Source organism: Cervus canadensis, chromosome 4 (genome assembly GCF_019320065.1).
Source record: "Cervus canadensis isolate Bull #8, Minnesota chromosome 4, ASM1932006v1, whole genome shotgun sequence".
Taxonomy (NCBI): domain Eukaryota; kingdom Metazoa; phylum Chordata; class Mammalia; order Artiodactyla; family Cervidae; genus Cervus; species Cervus canadensis.
In genome coordinates, this window is record NC_057389.1 from 18597090 (window position 1) to 18622159 (window position 25070).

The following is a 25070-nucleotide window of genomic DNA, read 5'->3' on the forward strand; positions in this document are numbered from 1 at the left end:
TGGATCTGGGCAAATTATTAATTTCTCTGTTTCAGTTCCCTAACCATCTACCTCATCCAGTTGTGTGAAAATTAAATGACCTTATAAATTAAGTGTTCAAAAATGCTCAGAAGGGTACCTGAAACATTCCATCCATAAGCACCCAGGGAAGTTAGCTATTAGTGTTGTTATTGTATCAGTTCTGAATTGGTAAGATTTGAGTTCCTCTTACTAGTGATGCTTGGAGCTCAACATGGAGAGAATGTTTTTTGAACTCTGGAATCACAATTATGAGAGTCAATTTCTCTTTGCACATTGATTTTAAAGTAATATAATTTTCTACAATCGAAACTAACAAAATCTTAACTAACACAAATGTTTACTGGTTTTTTTTTTTCCTTTTGTACTATGATCCAACAATATTGTTTAGGCATTTTGTTTTTTATTTAAATATTAGGGCATATATTAAAGCATTATATATGTTTATGTTTGTACATATGTATGTGCATGTATATGTACATGTATATGCACATACATATGTGCACATATATATGATTTGGTAAGTAGCAGCTGAAATGATTTTTCTCAATTGTTACATAGTATAGCAAGAGATGTGCCACATAGTCCTAGACTAACCAACAGTTTAACAGTGATTTTTCATATGATCACAGCTGTAAAATAAATTATCTGTGGATAAACATTTTAAGATAATATAACAAATGAAAAAAAATCATAACAAGAGTGGTGAGATTTTAAGTTAATACTTTTCCTTCAATTTAGTTTTACTTGGCTATACTTTTGTTAGTATTACCAAAGTCAGGAGAAAAAAATATCAATAGATGGATATTTGCATATTTGCACTCTGCTCATGCTAACACATTCACTTAAAATATCCACTCCTTTCCTCTTCATTTCAAGCAATTTCATTCATCTTTCACGGCCTGCCTCAAATCCTACTTCTTCAATAAAGAGTTCTCTGACTACCTCAACCTGAAATAAATTCTCCTAGCTGTTAGCTCCCCTAGAAATTCTTATCTGTACTGTGTGTTTAGAAATAAATCAGGCATTGTCTTGAGATAGTGAAAAGACAGCTGAGCTTTGAAGTCAGACAGACTTGAGATGAATCCTGACCCTGCTACAAAGTAGCTACATGACCTTGGGCAAGTTACTTGTTCTTTTCCCTTCACCTTCATAATAGATAGGCACTGTTTTGAGTCCTTTTGTGTAGGTCAAGAGATGGACACACAATGTATGTGTCTCTCTTTAAGTCTCCAGATCTCTATAGTCAAGTGTCCATGTCTGCACATTGCAAGTTGCACAAACAGGATTCAAACTCCAGCACCTTGGCTTTAGAGTCCATGTTCTTATGCAGTACAGTGTGTGTGTGTGTTGCCTCTCAATTTCTGTGCCAGCACTTCATGATATTGACTAAACTCAGAGACTTATTAAGTGCATGAAATTAAATAAACTGCTCAGCGCATAAGTGCATAACAAATGTCATTTGGCGTCTCCCTGGCTTCATTCCTCATGTATCACTACCTCAAACTACCACTTCTGTTATTAACTTTTATTTTGTTTATATCTTGCCTGTGTAGATGGGTCATATACTTCATGAGCTCCCATAATAGCTGGCCCTTTGTTGAGCACACACCTAGCAAGGTATTCACACAGCTTCGAGACCTAGCTTGATGTGACTTCAACTTGACCTTTACCTACGCCTTGACTTCTAACTGCAGAAGCTCCTGCAACTCCTGCTGCTTCACCGCTGGAACTCCATCTGCCTGCAACTCCTTTGCAACTCTCTTGTCACTATTTCCCTCACCTATGGACTCAGTTGAGCTTCATGGGAGATTCCCCAATCTGGTGATAGCAAACACCGTCTTGCAACAACACAAGAGAAGACTCTACACACGGACATCACCAGATGGTCAGTATCAAAATCAGATTGATTATATTCCTTGCAGCCAAAGATGGAGAAGCTCTATACAGTCAGCAAAAACAAGACCGGGAGCTGACTGTGGCTCAGATCATGAAGTCCTTATTGCCAAATTCAGACTGAAATGGAAGAAAGTGGGGAAAACCACTAGACCATTCAGGTATGACCTAAATCAAGTCCCTTATGATTATACAGTGAAAGTGAGAAATAGATTCAAGGGATTAGATCTGATAGACAGAGAACCTGATGAACTATGGACAGAGGTTTGAAGAACTATGGATGAAGGTTTGTGACATTGTACAGGAGGCAGGGATCAAGACCATCCCCAAGAAAACAAAATGCAAAAAGGCAAAATGGTTGTCAGAGGGGGCCTTACAAACAGCTGTGAAAAGAAGAGAAGAGAAAGGCAAAGGAGAAAAGATATACCTATTTGAATGCAGAGTTCCAAAGAAAAGCAAGGAGAGATAAGAACACTTTCCTTAGTGATCAATGTAAAGAAATAGAGGAAAGCAATAGAAAGCGAGAGACTAGAGATCTCTTCAAGAATATTAGAGATAACAAGGGAACATTTCACACAAAGATGGGCATGAAAAAGGACAGAAATGGTATGGATCTAACAGAAGCAGAAGATATTAGGAAGAAGGGGCAATAATACACAGAAGAACTATACAAAAAAGATCATCATGACCCAGATAATCATGATGGTGTGATCCCTCACCTAGAGCCAGACAACCAGGAATGCGAAGTCAAGTGAACCTTAGAAAGCATCACTAGGGTCAATGCTAGTGGAGGTGGTGGAATTCCAGTTGAGCTATTTCAAATCCTAAAAGATGATGCTATGAAAGTGCTGCACTCAATATGCCACCAAATTAGGAAAACTCAGCAGTGGTCATAGGACTGGAAAAGGTCAGTTTTCATCCCAATCCCAAAGAAAAGCAATGCCAAAGAATGCTCAAACTACCACACAATTGCACTCATCTCACACGCTAGTAAAGTAATGCTCAAAATTCTCCAAGCCAGGCTTAAACCTTATGGTGAACTGTGAAATTCCAGATATTCAAGCTGAATTTAGAAAAGGCAGAGGAACCAGAGATCAAGTTGCCAACATCCGTTGAATTATCAAAAAAACAAGAGAGTTCCAAAAAAACATCTACTTCTGCTTTATTGACTATGCCAAAGCTGTTGACTGTGTGAATCACAAAAAAATGTGGAAAATTCTGAAAGTGATGGGAATACCAGACCACCTTACCTGCCTCTTGAGAAATCTGTATGCAGGTCAGGAAGCAACAGTTAGAACTGGACATGGAACAACAGACTGGTTCCAAATCAGGAAAGGAGTACGTCAAAGCTGTATGTTGTCACCCTGCTTATTTAACTCATATGCACAGCACATCATGAGAAATGCTGGGCTGGATGAAGCACAAGCTGGAATCAAGATCGTTGGGAGAAATATTAATAACCTCTGATATGCAGATGACACCACCCTTATGGCAGAAAATGAAGAAGAACTAAAGAGCCTCTTGATGAAAGTGAAAGAGGAGAGTGAAAAGTTGGCCTAAAACTCAACATTCAGAAAACTAAGATCATGGCATCTGGTCCCATCACTTCATGGCAAATAGATGGGGAAACAGTGGAAACAGTGTCAGACTTTATTTTGGGGCTGCTCCAAAATCACTGCCAATGGTGACTGCAGCCATGAAATTAAAATAGGCTTACTCTCTGGAAGAAAAGTTATGACCAGCCTAGACAGCATATTAAGAAGCAGAGACATCACTTTTCCAACAAAGGTCCATCTAGTCAAAGCTATGGTTTTTCCAATAGTCATGTATGGATATGAGAGTTGGACTCTAAGAGAGCTGAGCATTGAAGAATTGATGTTTTTGAACTGCGGTGTTGAAGAAGACTCTTGAGAGTCCCTTGGACTGCAAGGAGATCCAACCAGTCCATCCTAAAGGAAGTCAGTCCTGAATATTCTTTGGAAGGACTGATGCTGAAGCTGAAACTCCAATACTTTGGGACATGATGCAAAGAACTGTCTCATTTGAAAAGACCCTGACGCTGGGAAAGTTTGAAGGCTGGAGGAGAAGGGGATGACAGAGGATGAGATGGCTGGATGGCATCACCGACTAATGGACATGAGTTTGAGTAAACTCTGGGAGTTGGACAGGGAGGCCTGGTGTGCTGCAGTCCATGGGTCACAAAGAGTTGGACACGACTGAGTGGCTAAACTGAACTGAACTGATGGACTCAGCTCTGCCTGTCCTTCTTCAAAGCTACCCCTCAACACCCCAGTTGGGGAAAGAGCCTCCTATCTGTGTCTCTACCTTCCTATGAATAAGAGTGTTCAGAATACAGTAGGTAAACACATATTATTTCAATATCCTGTGGCAAGGTCTGGAACACACAGGCCAGCTTGATTCAAGCCATATCATTCCCAATACATTGCAAAATAACTGGAACTGTAGGCATTCAATAAGTGCTTACTGAATTTTCTTTATAATAGACTTGTTCTTTTTACTTGCCCTAGAGAAAATTTTAGAGAAAAGTATTTCTAGTAATACAGTCTCTTCTTTCATGAATGACACAAATGTTAGTATGTCGCAAAATATGGTCTATATCAAAAAATGTTCTGTGGAAAAATTTGGTCCTGTGACCAAATATATTTGAAAATGACTGTCTATTTTCACTGTTATTATGGGAAACCAGTTGTATCATGATATATGCTAGTTCAGTAAATATTTATTGATAATCACACAGTATCAGAGGTAGATAAGACAGAAATAAACTATGCCCTTGTGGATTTTATGATCAGATCTGAGAAGTCTTGCAATAAAAAAAAATTTTGCCTTGTTCACAACATATTCCAATATGTTTTATCAGAATTCCACAATGCATACCAACATTCCAGGTACACATTACAGAAAATATTTCCCAGCATTGTTACACAGATTAGATATATTTTTTCATCTCTTAACCTAAGTTTATTCTTATATTACTTCTGATTTCCATGACAAATAGGAGAAATGGATAAATATAATGTTGACAATATACATTATTATTTATATATTAAAACAAATAGAAGTTTTTAAACTGCAGTTCAATTTGAAGATCCTTTATATCATCAAAATGCTATTAACTGATTAAGGCATTGAAAATTAAAGTGAGGCTGAAGTAAAATGTCAGTGAAGATTTATACTATAGGTAGACATAAACATTTATAAAACACTAATTTACTAATTTTCAGTTGCTAAATCAATACTTGCTGGGTTTACATAGCGTTTGGTTAAATACATACTCTAGCCTGTGGTATGTTACTACAACCTGGTTTCTATAAATTAGTCTAGATTATGACTACAAGAATAAAATAGACAATTAGAAAAATTAAAAGAAAATTCAGGTACTATGTTTTTGTCACATTAGTTAATTCTTTCGGGGGGGGATACATTATTGTCAATTATACGTCCAATTGATTTTTTTAAATTTTCACATTACTTTCATGAGTTACTAGGAAAAAAACAAGCTATTTTTATCAGACTTTATGTATCTTGACACCTCACATATTTTTAAACACCTATCTCATATTAAATTTTTCTCTTTATTTGGTATTAGTAGTTTTTTATGTTTGTCTCCATTTACTGCCATGGATATTTTTCCTATATCCCCTCCAATGGTAACACCTGCTAGTTTCATCATTTCCCTGGGGGCATTACCCAAGATTTAGAGGATTTTTTCTGAATAGATTTTCTGTCTACATTTACTTCTACACCTGTGCTGTGCTTAGTCCATCAGTCATGTCCGACTCTTTGTGACCCCATGGACTATAGCCTGCCAGGCTCCTCTGTCCAAGGGGATTCATAAGGCAAGAATACTGGAGTGGGTTGCCATGCCCTCCTCCAGGGTATCTTCCCAACCCAGGGATCAAACCCAGGTCTCCTGAATTGCAGGTGGATTCTTTAACAGTTGAGCTATCTCTACACCACCAGAGATCAAATCAGTAACTCCACCATCCCAGGTGCTCAGAAATATTTGGTAAATAAATGCATGATATAACTACAGCAGATGCAGATAGCATAAAGTAGGAGAAAAGGGGACAGCAGGAGGGATAAAGCTTCACTTGAGGTACCCATGCTTCATTCTTTTTCCACATAAGATATTGACATTACAGAAGTTTGAGATAAATCATGGCTTTATCAATAATTAATAGAAATCTAGTGTTGTTAGAACTTATATCCAACACATGTTTGCAAAAGGGACCGTGTCTATTTTATTTACCCTTTTATTCCTGGTGCCTTGAACAAAGCCTGGAGACATAATACATACACAAATATTTGCTAACAAATAAAGCTAATCAATTGATTCATGAGAAAAAGAATCATCAATATTGTGCCTACAGAATTTTCCACCGAGATGTTGGATAAAAATATCTTAACAGTCAATTCATCAAATCATAATCACTGCTTAGGAAATTTCTTGAATTTTAGCTTTTCCATGTTTATATTGCTTACTCTTAATTGCAACTGTTTATGTTAAAATTCTAATCATAACGTACATGGTGGAGGTTTAGTCACTAAGTCATGTCTGACTCTTGCAACCTCATGGACTGTAGCCCGCCAGACTCTTCTGTCCATGAGATTTTCCAGGCAAGAACACTGGAGCGGGTTGCCATTTCCTTCTCCAGGGGATCTTTCTGAGCCAGGGATTGAACCTGGGTCTTCTGCACTGCAGGCAGATTCTTTACTGACTGAGCTACCAGAGAATTCCATAGTAATATGTATATTCATAGCTAAACATAAGAATAATTATATTTATCTTGAGGTCCAAATTACCAGATGGACACTGATGTGACAATTTCATATGCTGTTCAATCATTCTCTATACATAATATTCCAAATTTAATTTAATTGCAATTGAAGTCATACTTTTAATGTTATTTAACAATAATACTAGTTTCAATGGTATCTAGCTTTTGTGCTATTCATATGGTTGATATTTAATGAATATTTGTTAATCTAATGAATGTTCAAGTATCAGTTTACTGATACCTTGAGAGTGATATTCTTCTCACAGTTTCCCTAATGTTTGAATTATTTTTATAGTTTGAATCAGCTCAAAAAGATGACAAAGCCAGTGGAAAGCATCTCTTGACTCTCCCTGCAATAGAGACTCCTCATTTTAACTCTTTATTAATGAAATTCCAACTCTGATCATGTCCCTAACTTAAAAAAACTTACATTCCTTTTCCTCATTTTTCCTAATAAAATGTTGCCTATATAGCCTCTTATTTCCTGAAAAGCTGCTCTCTGAAAACTGGAAATGAGGAAGCTTTTTCTAAGCTTTTCTAAATGGTTCTCTGTCTTTGCTAATCCCTAGGTATCACCAAGATATTGTGCTTTGATCCTTTGTGTATAAAATGTACCAGATTAAGCTAAAACAAAACTATGAAATAAGCAAACACATGTGTTATTTTTCCAGGTGGAGCTAGTGGTAAAGAACCTGCCTTCCAATGCAAAAGACACACAATCGATCCCTGGGTCAGGAAGATCCCTTGCGGAAGGAAATGGCAACCCACTCCAGTAATCTTGCCTGGAGAATCCCATGGACAGAGGAGCCTGGTGGGCTACAGTCCATAGGGTCGCAGAAATGAACACGAATGAAGTGACTAAACACACTTATACACACACTAGATAACTAAAAGTTTTGAACAGTTTTCTCCTCTTTAGAATTCTTTTAATAGCTGTGTTTAAAACGTTACTCCTCCTATGAAGCAAGATTAAGATGCGAAGAGGTAAAATGGAATGGACAGAGTTAGTGGGAGGGAAATGCCAAGTTCATGTTCCATGAATGGCGTATCAGGTTTGTCAAAAGAGAACGTTAATTTTTGCCAATAATGACCGGTTAAAAAGAATTAAAGGTCCATTCATGAAGATTACAAAATCTATCACCTAAGCTCTAAAAAATGACCTTGAATTTAATTTAAATAAAATTGAGCTATCATATTATAATGTTGAAATAATTGAATCTGATATACAGGTATCTTATATGTCCATCTGGAAATGTGAAATTTGGGACACGTTTACTTGACACAGTTTTATGTTTAGTTATAAAACCACAAATTGTGTTTAGAATGTTAGTATCAACAGTTGCATAATAAGGTAGAAAAGCCCCCTTTTCCGTGTCTTCTTTATCTTTCTAAAAGTTCCTGGATGGGTAATAAAATCTCTATTAATACTTTTATAATGAGCTCCCACTATAAGAAAAAAACATGTAGCATTCTAAAGCTAGCTGTCATGTAATGTACAAAATAGTGAATATATTTGTTATTCATTACCTGATACTTTATAGTTATGAATTTTTCATATCCCTATAGTGTCATCTTCCCCCAGCTGCCCTGGCATACATCCTGGTTCAAATCAGGGCCAGCCAAACATAAATAAATAAATGAAGTTGAACAGGTAACTCTTAGAGGTCCTTTTCCATGGTACAGACAAAAATCTTTGTTTTGTTTTAAGAAATACTGTAATCAGGAAGTATTGGTAAAAGAGATGGTTAATACTAATAAATCATACAAATTTATTCATATTTTGAAGCAGTTGCTGGATATTAACTCTAGAAAGTACAGAACATCCTTAGAAATATAACATTTTCATATAGAAATAGAAGCTAGTAAGTCCTTAAGTCATCTATGCCGCTCTATTCAGGGCATTACCTCCTCAATTCTAAAGTAATGTTTTTATTGCCTTAAGAAATTTATTAAATTATATTTCACATATCTCATTGATAATCACTTGGAAAAATAATCCTATCATAATATCTCACTAATGATATATCAAATATCCTTCTCTCTAGGAGGGAGCTTCTCTGGTGGCTCAGAGGGTAAAGAATATGCCTGCAATGCAGAAGACCTGGGTTCTGTCCTTGGGGCAGGAAGATGCCCTGGAGAAGGGAATGGCTACCCACTCGAGTACTCTTGCCTGGAGAATTCCATTGACAGAGGAGCCTAGTGCGCTATAGTCCATGGGGTCACAACAAGTTGGACAAGACTGAGCGACTAACACTTTCACACTTTCAACCCTGAATCTTTTCTCTATGTGAAATAAATCACTTAGGAAATTTCATATTTTAGTTTTTGTTAATAAAAGACACCTTGGGGAAGACCTCACATGAGATTTTGCCACACATCTCTGTAACTGTTAATGTCGTATAGCTGGGTTCTAACTTAATGGACCTTTTGGGCCCAAAGTACATGTTCTCATATTTGAATCAAATTATGTCAATGTTAAATTAAACTTCATGTTGAACTTCCATTGGCTCCTATGTAGAAGGGGACCTGAAATTCTATTAAAGATGATCCAGTTTCTTATCTCAGTCAGAATCATACAAGCTTTCTCACATTGTAATAACTTCCAGATGATAGATGAACTAAAATAAAACTAAGATTTCAATAAGAGTTTGGGGAAATATTAGCATGGTACAAAAGACTAAGAATGCTAGGGAAGTTATTTTCAGACTAGTTTTTCCTTGCTTTAAAAAATGCCACTGGCAAGAATAATGATGCTTCCTTAATGTTACTAGAGTGCTATATTTGTAAAGCAGCATGTAAGCCTCATAAAAGGGTAATGAGTTCCTTAAGTGATAGTAAAATAAGCTTTCACGTAGAGATATGCTGAGGTACTACTGTTCATAGGCAGCACAAGGGTTGCATTACCTATTTTGTATTGCAGTTTTCACTAACAGAAAAAAAAGGAATTACAGTAATGGTCACATTTTCTTTCTTTGCCATAAAAAAAGAACACTAGTGGAATTCAACTAAGTAGAGAAAATGAAAAAATCTTATACAAAATTTATACTTATTTGGCCATTCTTCTTTATATAAGCATGCTATTTGAGTAAAGTAGGTATAAATTTCTCTAGCTGTTCATAGACTTACTCCCAGATATTTATTTTCAGTTGATATGGTCTCTGCTAGATTTATCAATTATTACAACTTCATAAAATGTGCATAGATCCTTTGACATTTATAGTAACACTTGTCTTCTCCCTTCCATGTATAGTAGCAGTCAATAAAAATAATCACTCCTCAATATTGGTGGAAAAAAATTTTAATAGAAGATAAAAAATTTTTTTAAGTCTTTCAATTTAGTTTTGTCTTTCAGGAGAAAAATCTCATCTATCATGTAATTGAAATCCCCTAAGAACAGAAATTTTATGTTAAAGTCCATTGGCTAATTGCTTATACAATCAAGAAGACTTTTCTATCCTCTATCACCATTCTTAATTGGATTTCTTGCTCTTTAGCAGCAAGAGGAAACAGATGGTTCCAGAAATCAGACATTTCTAGTAAGTGGCAGGTACATGAAATAGCTCAATGTTTTGTCATATTAAATTTGGCAAGGCAACATGTATAGGAAGTAGAGAATATATATATATAAGAAGTTTATGAGCAAAGCAGAAGGATTCAAATGAAAACTATGACTTCTGGGGCAGATATTTAAAAAGAAATGCTTTTGTATGATAGACTACAGACAAATAATATAGATAACTATGGTGGAGAAAGGCTCTCACTCAAGTCTAAAGTAAAATTAAAAAAAGAAAGCTCAACTCAGAAGACTAGAGAATAAAACTTTCTGTGGTCATAAAAAGCTAAGCCCATCAGCAGTTAACTATGGACGTGCTTTCTTCCTAACAAATGTATAAGTTTTTGTATGACAGATTAATTACGACAGATTAAAGTTGGGGCTGGAGCACTGGGATGACCCAGAGGGATGGGATGGGGAGGGAGGTGGGAGGGGGGTTCAGGATGGGAAACACATGTACACCCGTGGCGAATTCATGTCAATATATGGCAAAACCAATACAACATTGTAAAGTAATTAGCCTCCAATTAAGATAAATACATTTATATTAAAAAAAGTATCCAAATACTAAATTGTATTTTCATTAGGGTAAGTACATATTGCTACTATTTCAATTACATGCTTATTAAATAAAGGAGCCAAATGAGAAAACTGGTGCTCCCCCATAACCAAAGTCTGTGCACATTTGAGAAAACAGAAGCATAAAGGCAGCTTTTTAATCTTTAAATCAGAAACTCATTGTTGTGTAGGGTGATCTGCTGAGTCTCAGCTCAGCTAGGTTCTCAGAACTTAGCCTCAGGCCAGACGATCATATGAATCACTTTAAAAACAACTTTTGCATATTTTTATTCCAGATTTCCTATAATTTAAAAATTAAAATATACCTAGGAATTTACAATGAAATGAGTATTTCTTTCATAGGAGAGGGGTAGAGAATAAGAAATCTGTATTAAATTTTCCCTAAAAGGCTGGATATTTTGAAGTTTTTTTTGCAGGGACAATTATAATTCTTAATGAGATTTGAAGTGATTTTAATACCTTATAGCAAAAAAAGAAACTATAAACTAATAATGCCTTCATTTTTTAACATCTAGACAATAATTGGTAAGAAAAATGAAAACAAAGTTCAAAATAAAAATTAAAAAACAAGAATAACTGAAATAAGTATGTTTTATAATTAAAAAACACTATTTTAAAAAATAACTTGAATTAAGTCATATTTGAAAAACAGATATTAAGTTTTAAAATAATATGGTAAGGATGGTTTGACTTACAGAATAAAATGCCTGAATTAATATGCAAAATTAATATTTTCTATCCTAACCAAACAGAAAATGGTCAAATGGTAAGTCCCTTGTCTCCAATCTTTTACTTATTGATAAATTTAATAGCAATTTATGAAGCAATTGAACTACTACACCAGGATAAAATTGTTTTAGGGAGCCAATAAGCTAATCTCGAATTTGGAAACTTTAGACCCTAAGGAGACAGAGGCAATAATGAATGCATCATGAGTCAAGTGGGGCTTCCAGTCTTCCAGTCCTTTCAGCATAAGGAAATAAGAAAAAGTTTCTTATGAGCTTGGAAAAGAGGTTTTTAAACAATAATGACAGTAATCGATTTCATATTCAAGATGTTAGATGGTATTGGATTTCTGAAGAGATTTGTCACCTTTCTGTTCTTTAAGACTTGACTGAAATTAGGGATTTAAGAAACAGGTTGGGGGATCTAAGCCACAGGGAGGTTTGTGACATCTTTGCTGGCAAGAGCCCAGGAAGAGGTAGTTGGTGATACTAACCGTCAACAAATGACAAATCTTGGTAAATAATGTGCTAACCGCTCATTAAATGTCAGACACTGATATAAGCTACTTTAGCCAATTATTCTACCTAACACTTACAAAAAACTTACAAAAATAGTAAGATTAAACTACTATTTCCCCTAATTTCCAGGTGGGAAACAGGTGGAGAGAATGTAAATACTTTCCGAAAGCCTCACAGGAAATATATACAGGAGCCGAGATTTGAATCCCAGTACTCTGGTTCCTTGGTTTGGGCTCTTAAGCACTAACCTAAGGTTTGAAGAAAGCTGGGGAAAAAACAACAGAGACAACTATCTTCATAATGTTCTTAGGGGAATGGTCTAGAGGGACACTGTGATGCACCTGCTTCTCCGATCCCAATTTGTGCTCACTCCCTACAGTCGTGTCCGACTCTTTGCAACACTATGGACTGTAACCTGCCAGGCTCCTCTGTACACAGGATTCTCCAGGCAAGGATACTGAAGTGGGTTTTCATGCCCTTCTCCAGGGGATCTTATCGACCCCAGGATCGAACCTGTGTCTCCTGTTTCTCCTACACTGCAGGCAGATTCTTTACCCACCAAGCTCCCAGGGAAGCCTATCCCAATATGTGCATCTCTAAAAGACATGAGAGAAAGACAGTGATTTTTTTTGTGTCCAAATACGCAAGTAGTGGAAGATTGTAGATGGATGGTCTCACCATTTTTCCAATATATGGTGAAATTATCAGATGAGTAAGATCATCCTTTGCTCCTGAAAGGGGCAAAGCATTAGTAGAGAAATGAACCCTAAAGTATCTCAAAGTCAGGGAAAAGAGCAGCAAATTCCCCCAGAAGCTTGGTCACCGCTGGGAGCTAACTTTGCCCATTTCTTCTCCACCAGTATATGAAGTCTTCTTAAATACAAGTCTCATAGCTTAGTTTGATATTGAAATACAATGGATGTTTTACAACAGGATTTGATCCATTTTCTTCATTAGGTATTTTGTACAAAGAGGTTTCATAGCTTACTTTGCATATATCTATTATAGGCTAACTTTCTGAAAAACAAGTTTTCAGGACTAAAAAATTCTACATTATCTGTGTATTTTAATGATGTGACTGTGAATGCATGGATATCATCATAGTAGTATAAAATATAAGAATCTAGAAAGACTAAATAACTATCCACATAAGAATTGCTTTGGTATATAAGTAACATCTTAATCTATTACATGCTTTATTGATTTTATATCTACAAATTCATTGGAAATTTTAGATAACATGTATACATGTTTATATTTACTTTTCCCTTATAGTCAAATCTTAAGTTAGTATATTTGTCAAGAAAGCAAGCAAACAAAAACAAAAAGAAAACAGCAAGTGTTTCTGGAAAGACCCCAAAAAAGTGCACGTTACATTTGTACCTCTATTTTTAGCAGCCAGAATGAGATCACATATTAATTCCATGTACTGATAAATGACGCCAGAATGTATCTTACATTTAGTTTTAAAGTGAAACCTAGAAATTTTAGTTAGATCTAAACTTAGCTGTGTCTCCTCAGATTCATCACTTGGTACCATATGTTGTGTTTCTGATCACAATTCTCATAATCTGTGGAGAGGCTACAGATGTCTGGGTTTAAATAAAAACAGCAATCAGTTTGCTAAAGAATGGACATGGGCCACATTTCTAATTTTAAGTTGGAAAATTTGTTCCATTTTACAGATTTATTTTTACCTCTGAAAAGTCCTAACAAGATTTGCTAAGCTTGACTGTTCCAGACAGTTCATTTTTTATCAGTTTATCCATTTCAGGTAGTATTTTCCAAAGATCTATACTAAGGCTATGTTCTGAAATTTTATGCAATAGTTACATTCACTTGTTATTAAAACAAAAACAAACCATTCAGTATAAGTTAATTTATAATTTCCTCTTTCCTGACCATGGGCAATCTCAAAACATTTGCACTCTTTACTCTCAACTGTGTAAATCAGTGAGTGGAGAAAGATATCTATTTTTATATTTATTTGAGACATTCCTAGATATTTAATCCTAAAAGTTTGGAATCATTATTGAGTAACTTAATGCGTGTTTTTAAATAACTCATCCAACTTATGAATAAAAAAAAACTAAGGCTCAGAGAAAGTGAGTTGAGTCACAAGCCTAGAGGGTGGCAGATTTAGAGCCCAATCAAGGAAAAGTGATTCACTCAACTAAGTTAGTTAAAGAAACTATACTTAGAGTTGTTAGACAGTGTTACTAACACAAGCATATTTTATATTTCCATTTCCAGGTTTTCAAACACTTATATTTAATTATTTTCCTATGTTTAACTACTCCCTTAAAGTTCAGACATGAAGTGGTACTCTATATTTAAAGAAAATAAAAATGTATATATAAAAATATGTGTGTAGATGTTCAGCAGTAAATAATATTAATAATATTTCTAGAGGATAACTTTCAGAGGGAATGATATATGTATATTTACACATAGAGTTTCGATAACAGTGATTATTTCTAGATTCTGCCATATGTATTTCTAAATATTTTAAATTTTCCTAATTTTATTGGAATACTCTAGTAGTTATACATTAAGAATTAATTTAGGATCTCTCTCTCTTTGTAGTTCTTTTTATTCTTAAATTGTTTTCTAGGAATGACTATTTCTTCTTGCAATTTCCACAATTTTCAATTGTGTTTATGCACAATTGTGTTTATGCATTTTTTCAATTGTGCATAAACAGGTAAAAACTGAATCCCGAGGAACTATGTTAACTGGCTCAGGACACATCTGATGCTCCAACTCCGTGATACATAAAAAATAAAACATGCCATTTTGGATAAAAAGTGACACGGTTTATCTTCAACTATTAACACTCTTTGGTGATTTCTTAAAACTATCATACAGCTAGAACTATCATAAAAATTGTGAAATAAATGCAACATTTCCAGAATTTAAGTTGGCACAATTTTTTATAAAAATGCCACTGATATAGAAAATGGCTAAATTTACTGAATGCATGTGCCTTAACTGTTTTGTATTTCATTAATTTAGTCATTCTAAAGGAGCAATAGTGAGTACTGGTTAAAACCAACTAGGGTTCATACTCTACAAGAGTTACGCTACTCGTTACTCATATAGAACTCTGTGCTTGGTGATCAATATTAGCATGACTGCATCATTATAATAATAAATAATACTGCCAATAATGTTTTTCCAAGATTCTATCACTACCTTTTTGCTTACTTGCCTTTCTTTCCTTACACAAATAAAAACATTTGGTTTGTAAATATGTGATCATCATGATTATCATCCTTCTAATTAGGACCATGTTCACTGTTGGATTTCTTTTCTATCCCAGCCTTGTTTTACTCAGCTGTTTAGATGATATGTTGTAAGATGAGATAATATTTCCTTAATTGTACCATTTTAAAGCAGCATGTATGGTTTATTGATAAAATGAAAGGCTATTATGCTCAATATTACCTGTTAGGTTTAGTCCTCAAAATCTTCCTTACAGGGCCTTTTATTTTATCAACATGATAATGATGATGAAGACATAAGTATATTTACAAGTAAAGTATGAAAAGATAGTCAACACTATTAATAATACATTATGAAAAATAAGACATATCCCAGAAGTGGAAAAGTAGTTTTACATTAGATAATACATTAATGTTATTTTCTTCATATTTAATAGATTAATGAAAATTACAGAGAAAAATATTCAAAAAGATTCAATATTCATTCATGATAAAACACTTAGTGAACTATCTGTAATTCTAAAAAAAATTTTAAATATCATCAAAATTATCAAAATCTGGGTATCAAAATGTGATTTATGTACTAAAAGTAAGGGCCAAGAACACTCAAGACAATACTGAAGAACAAGGTGAAGATATCAGATATCAAAATACACACAACTACAGTTTATAATCCTAACAGAGACAAACCAATGGAATATTATCAAGACCAATTATTGACTTATTTAATATAAATTGTATCTATGAGAAATGTGGCATTATATATTGATAGCAAATATTCAATATTTTTATAGCAATAGTTGGAAGTAAAACACTATGACTTATTACTCGTATTGCCCTTATATGAATGTGCCAGCAAGGTTTAAAATGTTTAAAAGTCTCTCTTTTTTGTTGCTTAAAAGAATTAGAAACTATTGGTTCTTTAAAGAGTCTTCAGTGCTTGATAACAGCTGTATAAAATTTATGGTCTTTTTCTTACTAAAGCAGGCATTAATTATAAAATTTTTACCAATCCTCTATACTTTATTATAGTTTTATATTTACTTATGACTATATCTTTGCTTTAAAGTTAAGAGATGAAGCTTTTGCCATATTTTTACTAATTTTATAGCTTCTATTTCTTTTTGCAATGCAAACACACTTCAGGGGATTAATTCTTTCTCCCTGAAGTGTAGCATTAGAGATTCCTTATGGCAAACTATTTGGTTTAGTTTGTTGTTAAAAAGTCTTTATTTCACCCACGTGGTGAAAGGCTGCTTGACTGTGTATAAAAGTCCAAATTGCTAGTCATTGCCTTTCTGATTTTTGAAGTTATGTTTCCAGTTGTTTATCAGCTTCTATTGTTGTGGCAGCTATGCAGGTTATCAGTTGCTAATTATTTTTCAATATCAGGAGTTAGTCTTTTCACTTTCATTGCTGCCTAGACTTCCCTCATGGCTCAGACGGTAAAGCATCTGCCTACAATGAGGGAGACCTGGGTTCAATCCCTGGGTCTGGAAGATCCCCTGGAAAAGGAAACGGCAACCCACTCCAGTACTCTTGCCTGAAAAGCCCATGGACAGAGGAGCCCAGTGGGCTACTGTTCATAGGGTCGCAAAGAGTTGGACACAACTGAGCAACTTCACTTACTTACTTCACTTAGGTTTAATGTTATGAAGATTTACTGTTATGTGAATAAACATTTATTTTTTATTCCTGCTTTGAATTTTTAGAACTTCCTGAACCTAAAATATCATGTCAATTAAAGGTTCTGGAAAATTATCAGCCATTATCATTCTATTCCCATCCTGTGCTTAGCTGCTCAGTCATGTCCGAATCTTTGTGACCCCATAGACTGTAGCCCACCAGGCTCCTCTGTCCAGGGGGATTCTCCAGGTAAGAATACTGGAGTGGGTTGTCATGCCCTTCTCCAGGAGATCTTTCATCCCATAGAATACTAAATAAACATGTGCCACATTTCTTTCTACTCTCTGTATATTTTAACCTGTAATACTTTCCATTTTATTCTCCTAAAATTATATAATAGGTACTTCTTTCAGATATACATTCTATTTCACTAATTCTCTCTTTTGCTATATGTGCAATTTATTGATTTTTAATTTTTTAAAAATTCTACTTGCCCTGTTGAAATTTTTTCCTAATATTTTAGAGTTTTTAAATTATATTATCTCATTTTCTCAAAATTGGTAATACCTTAAATGTTTTAAATTTCTTAAAACATTTTACATTTTGTTTCTGCCAATTCCATTAACTGAAGCTTTTAAAGTTCTAAATTGTTTTTAGTTTTTTAGGTTTTTCTTTTTTCCTCTTCCCATGTAAACTTTTTCTTTGACATTTGTATGTGAAATTTATATTTGATGAGGCTTTATTTTTGGGAAACTTGAGAATCCCAGGTTGAGGATGTGTCCTTTCAGAGACTCAGATTCCCAATAAGATTATTTAAGTTAGTTTTATATATTGGAGCTTGAACAAATTTTTAATATAAATTACATAATCAAACATGTAATTGGAAATTCTTAGATGAGAATTTTCCCCCTACTCCTCCACACTCAGGAGTTCAGTGTGAAACAGACTACTTTCTTATCTCCTTTGATAAGCTGAACAACTTTAATCTACTTATTTTCCAAGTCATAGCTTTTTAAGTGTTCCTATTCATCTTGCTGGAATCCCCTCAGTGTTGGCACTTATTCCTTTTGACTATTAAAAGCAAGACTATTTCCTGTGATTGGAAAATGTTATAGGATATCTGGAGCTTCAGCTTGAACTTACTACCTCAGATTACTTTCCATGATTTCAGGTTGCTTAGCCCTGTTAATTTCAGAATTCTTAGTGTTTGTCTTAATTGTTTACTAGGTTACTATATTTTTGCTACATGTTTAGATGTGTTCTATCATTTGAACACTTGCAAGAACACTTTGGCATTATTTAGCACATCAGTTTGTCAGATGTAAGCTCCTTGTTCTTTTAACAGTGTACTGTATTTGATTTCCTAGCATCTATTTAGCAAAATAGTATCAGTGTGTGATTTTCATTTACTATGTCAAGATTTACTTAGGTTGTGGTCTACTGCTACTGTTTACATAACTATCGCAATGACTATACAGTATTATAAGTGCTTTAAAGCATTAATTTATTTAATTCTAACACACTGTTATTCTAAGACACAGGCTTCAACAGCACATGAACCATGAATTTCCATTGTTCAAGCTCAATTTAGAAAAGGCAGAGGAATCAGAGATCAAATTGCCAACATCTATTGGATCATCAAGAAGCAAGAGAGTTCCAGAAAATCATCTACTTCTGCTTTACTGACTATGCCAAAGCCTTAGACTGTGTGGATCACAACAAACTGTGGGAAATTGTTCAAGAGATGGGAATACCAGAACACTTTACCTGCCTCCTGAGAAATCTGTATGCAGGTCAAGAAGCAACAGTTAGAACTGGACATGAAACAACAGACTGGTTCCAAATAGGAAAAGGAGTATGTCAAGGCTGTATATTGTCACCCTGCTTATTTAACTTATATTCAGAGTACATCAAGCAAAATGCCAGACTGGATGAAGCACAAGCTGGAATCAAGATTGCCAGGAGAAATATCAGTAACCTCAGATATGCAGATGACACCACCCTTATGGCAGAAAGAAGAAATAAAGAGCCTCTGATGAAATTAAAAGAGGAGAGTGAAAATGTTGGTTTAAAACTCAATATTTAGAAAACTAAGATCATGGCATCCAGTTCCATCTCTTCATGGCAAATAGATGGCGAAACAATGGAAATAGTGATAGACTTTATTTTCTTGGGCTCCAAAACCACTGGGGATGGTGACTTCAGCCATGAAATTAAAAGATGCTTGTTTCTTGGAAGAAAAGTTATGACCAACCTAGACAGCATATTAAAAAGCAGACACAATACTTTGCCAAAAAAGTTCTATCTGGTCAAAGCTATGGTTTTTCCAGTGGTCATGTATGCATGTGAGAGTTGGACTATAAAGAAAGCTGAGCATCAAAGAATTGATGCTTTTGAACTGTGGTATTGGAGACTATTGAGAATCCCTTAGACTGCAAGGAGATCCAACCAGTCCATCCTATAGAAAATCAGTCATGAATATTAATTGGAAGGACTGATGTTGAAGCTGAATCTCTAATACTTTGGCCACCTGATGTGAAGAATTGACTGATTAGAAAAGACACTGATGCTGGGCAAGATTGAAGGCAGAAAGAGAAGAGGATGACAGAGGACGAGACGGTTGGATGGCATCACCAACTCAGTGGACATGAATCTGAGCAAGCTCCTGGAGTTGGTGTGGACAGGGAAGCTTGGCCTGCTACAGTCCATGGGACTGTGAAGAGTCGGACACGACTGAGTGACTGAACTGAACTGAACTAGCTAAACACACTGTGACGGAGAAGGAAATGGCAACCCACTCCACTATTCTTGCCTGGAAAATCCCATGGACTTAGGAGCCTGGTGGGCTATAGTCCATGGAGTTGTAAAGAGTTATACACAACTGAGCAATTAAGCCAACACACTGTGAGGTAAATATATTCTCATTGTACAAATTGTAACTGATAGAACTCTGAAGCACAAATGTTAGAACAACTTATGGAGGATCCTATACCTTGTAAGTGGCACAGGTAAACACATGTATGTTTGCTTGAGAATCATTATTTCCAAATTTTAGGCTAAAATACCGGGTTTACTACACTGGTGATTAATATTCATCAGTGATTTTTGTCTTAGAAAACTACTTATCTAAAGTCTTAAATTTTTGACTAAAACATCTTTCATAGTATTCTTTACTATTAAATTTTTGATCTCCCACACTTCTGTATCATATTCACTCACATTAACACTAACTTTCCCTTGGACTGCAAGGAGATCCAACCTAAAGGAGATCAGTCCTGGGTGTTCATTGGAAGGACTGATGCTGAAGCTGAAACTCCAATACTTTGGCCACCTGATGCAAAGAGCTGACTCATCTGAAAAGACCCTGGTGCTGGGAAAGATTGAGGGCAGGAGGAGAAGGGGATGACAGAGGATGAGATGGTTGGATGGCATCACCGACTCAATGGACATGGGTTTGGGTTGACTCCAGTAGTTGGTGATTGAGGGAGGCCTGGTGTGCTGCGGTTCATGAGGTCACAAAGAGTCAGACTGACTGAGCGACTGAACTGAACACTAACTTTTTATTATTCTCTATTTTTTTTATTCTTCTCTATTGTTCTAATTGCAAAATATATTTTGATGCTTTTATTATGTTTTCTTTTAAATGTTGGTTTTTACATTTTAATAATTATTTCTTCTGCTTAATTCATAATTAATGCTTGGATATTTATAATTTTTATGCTTTTTAGAAGATAAATGTAATTTCTATTTTAAATGGTTGGGAAAATAAGTAATTAAAGCATAGAACATAAGTGAAACTTGTAGATTAATTTTCAAGGATCAGAAATAGGGGATACAACAAAAGTAATCATAAGAGTGACATGAGTAACTGGAGTCATCTCCTTGTTAGATTTTAAATCCACTGTTAGTTCTTGACTCTAATATACTGTCTTCTGTTTCTACCTACAAAATGAACTTGGTAATAACATTGTCTTTTATCAAAACTTCTGTTCAGATCTATTTTTTAAAACTCCCAGTAAAAGATCTGCAATATTCTGAGAAGTAGTTTGAAAATGACTAGTAGATGGTAATTCAAAGCAAATTAATTTCATACAAACATGAGTTTCAACACTGTACACAGAGGGGAGAGATTTTTAAAAATTATTTCTAGTGAGAAAAATCAGACTTTTCACAGGTGTGGGGGTTAGATCGCCTCCAAATTTTTATTTTCCTTTTTCTCCTCTTCCTCGATTTCTGATTTAGGAAATTTCCAATTTGGAAAGGAAATCTGCAGAGATTATAGGTATATACAAATACAGTTTATAGATTCCCTAATAGAATCCAAATTTCTGTCTCACAGTCAGAGAGTAGTCTAAATCCTTTTGGGGCATGAAAAGAAGGCCATCCTTCTAATGAGGACAAATAGCTACATAAAAAGTCTTTTAAGATACATAAGCAGCAGCTTAGAGATCATGGACACAGACAGTCCTGTTCTTTGAGGCTTTATGTGGAAGTAGCTTTTTCCTTAAATCAAAATAAGAAAAAAAATGACTGATAACAGTTTAGAAAATTATTAGTTTGTACTAGGTCATTATATTCTTTTAAGAATCAGTTTAGATTGTGTGAACACATATCTTAGAAAAACACTTTTTTAAAAAATAAATAGAAAAGTGGAATCATGGAGTATTTGCCTCTGTGATTAGATTTTTTTAATGTAGCATAATGTGCTTGAGGTTCATTCATATTGTTACATATTGAAGAATTTCCTTCACCTTTAAGGCTGAATAGTATGTAGTCAAGTCCTCCTTATCTGCAGGTTCTGCACTTATAGATTCAACCAACTGTGGATCAAAAATATTAAAAAAAAAAAAAAAACTTTCAGAGTGTTCCCAAATGCAAAACTTGAATTTGCCACACCCTGAGAATTCTTTACATACCATTTACATCGTATTTACAACTATTTACATAACACTCACATTGTTCGACACTGTAAGCAATCTAGAGATGATTCAAAGTTTAAAGGAGGATGTGCTTATGTCATATCCATATTTATGCATTTAACATACACCATTTAATATAAGGGGCTAGAACCCTTATATTAACCAACCTCCCATGGACACCAAGAAAAGACTGTAGCACTGTATATACATTTTCTTTATGTATTCATCCATCAATCAGGTTGTCACTTTTAGAACTAAAATGAACACGTGAGTGCTAATATATTTTTAAAATCCTAACTTTAATTATTTTACACAAATGTCCAGAAGTGAGATTCCTGGATCATATGGTAGTTCTAATTTTAATTTTTGAGGAGCTTCCATCCTGTTTTACATAGCAGCTGTACCATTTTACATTCCTACTAGTGATATACAAGAGTTCTAATTATTCCATATCTTTGCCAACACATGTCTTTTATTATTATTTTTACAATAGCCACTTTGATAGATGTGAGGTAATATCTCTCTTTGGTTTTAATTTCCATTTTTTGATGTTTGGTGACTAAGGATTTTTTTATGTATCTTTTGGCCATTTGTAAAAACATATATTTAAGTGCCGAAGCCATTTTTAAATCAGGTTATTAGTTTTTTTGCTATGTAAGTTTAAGAGTTATAGGTTTTACTTATACATTTTGGGGCTTCAATCCTTTTTAGATATACAGTTTGCAAATATATTCTCCCATTCTGTGGGTTGCCCTTTACTGTGTTGATTGTTTCCTCTGCTGTGGAGCTTTTTATTTTGATATAACTTGACTTTATTTTTGTTTTTGTTGACTGTGTTTTTAGTGCTGTACCCCAAAAATCCTTGCCAAGATCAATGTTATAAAGATTTTCCCCTTATGCTCTCTTCTGGAAGTTTCACAATTTGGGGTATTAATGTTTAAACCATTAATAGATTTTGAGTTGATTTTTGTGTATGGCCTTCTACCAATCCAAGCAATCATGTCTGTTTTCCTTTAGGCAGCCAGAGTATGCTGGTCCAGTAAGAGTTCCAAGACTGGCAAGCAAAAGCCAGTCCTCTGTGGAGACTTGTCAAAAAAGCAGTGATGTGGGATGTACAAACCAAATTTTTCCACCTGGTGAAGCTGGGAACTAGGTTTCTTCCTGATCACGTGTTCATGTGTGTGTTTGTGTATGTGTTAGTTACTTAGTCATGTGAGACTCTTTGTGACCCAATGGACTGTAGCCCACCAGGCTCCTCCGTCCATGGGGATTCTCCAGACAAGAATACTGGAGTGGGTTACCATTTCCTTCTGTCATTTCCTTCTCCTGATCATGTGGCACTACACAAAGGTAGGGTCTCTGGAGAGATGGAGTCTGGAGTCTCCCTGCAGGCTCTGGTGAGTCTGATTTCACATTCTCGCAACATGTAAGACCTTTTCAATTAGTTTCTGATTTCTCACAAAGGAAGTTTGTTCATGAACTGTTGCTGGATTGGAGTGTCACAAGGGAAAGATGCCCCTAAAGGAAATCAATCCTAAATAACTCATTGGGAGGACTGATGCTGAGGCTCCAATACCATGGCTACCTGATGCAAAGAGCCAATTCATTGGAAAAGACGCTGATGCTGGGAAAGATTTGAAGGCAAAAGAAGAGGGGGGTGACAGAGATGAGATGGTAGGATGGTATCACTGACTCAGTGGACATGAATTTGAGCAAACTCTTGGAGATAGTGGAAAGCAGGGAAACCTGGCGTGCTGCAGTCCATGGGATCACAAAGAGTTAGACATGACTTTATGAGTGAATAACCATAAAAGCTTCTGACTCTTCCATCTGCCTGATCGCACTTTTTTTTCTTCTGTATACTTCTTTAAACTGTAGCTTTGTTTAATTCACTTTTTCTGTTCTTTCTACATTTTAATTATGAAAGAATTAATGACAAAGACTATGCTTCTCAAAGTATGTTCTAGTAAAATTTCTAAAGTAATGGTAACTTAAATAATCTGCAGGATTCTACAATGCACTCCTCAGGGTGTGGTTGTCCCTGTGCCAGCTCATTCATGTAGAAAAGAATTATTATACATTATGAATTATTGAACTAATCTATAGTAACTTCAAAACTTCGTTTTCTTCAAAATTTTATAGAACACTAAGCTTAGAAGTTTCAGAAATATTCCTGTTTAAAATACTCTGCCTTGCTACCTCACAATATATTATGCCTGTGAACCTGGATTTTAACTCAAAAAATGCATTCACCAGTTTTTCAGAATCTGTGAAAGATAGGGCCGTATTATGGCATTCAGTCCTTTTATACAGAGAATTTCATATCAGTGAAAATGTAATATACTACTCAATTTCCCTGCCTTTCCTATATGTATGGAATCATTTGTCCTAATTCTTAATGGTTTCCATATTATAGAAAATTAGGTGACTTGGCTTAGTTCATGTCTTAAAAAACTGAAAGATCAGTTCATATAAAAACAGAACTACTCACAAAAGTAAACTGTTTAGATAACAAATGAACATGTTCCATTATAAGATATTCTGCTATTACTACACTAAAGTAACAGGTATTTTCTTTAGGCTGCAATCTAAGAGACATATTCAGAAGTTCTATAAATCTTGCATGGTGATTTCTACTACAGAATCAGACATACCTTGGCAGGATTTTCTACTTTCATTTCCAAGTGGAGCTGACCCATTGGAAATAATTTGGAAATGGACTGAATAATAAGATAAATTTTGAGACCAAATGAAATTATCTCTTGTTCTGGGCCTTTCTGAATTTTGGAGGCATAATATTATTTTTGGGTGTGCTGCTCTGGCCCTTTAACAAGTGACCTGAAAAACTGCTCGTTTTGGGTGTGAATAAAAGGGAATCCTCCTACACTGTTGGTAGGAATTTAAATTGGTACAGCCACCATAGAGAACAGTATGGAAGTTCCTTAAAAAACTAAAAATAGAGCTACCATATGATCCAGCAATCCCACTCCTCTGTATATAGCCAAAGAAAACCATAAGTTGAAAAGATCCATGTATGCCAATGTTCATTGCATCATTATTTACAATAGCCATGACATGGAAGCAACCGAAATGTTCATTGACATATGATTGGATAAAAAAGATGTGATACATACATACAACAGAATACCATTTGGTTGTAAAAGAAAAAAAAGAATGAAATAATTCCATTTGCAGTGACATGGATGGAC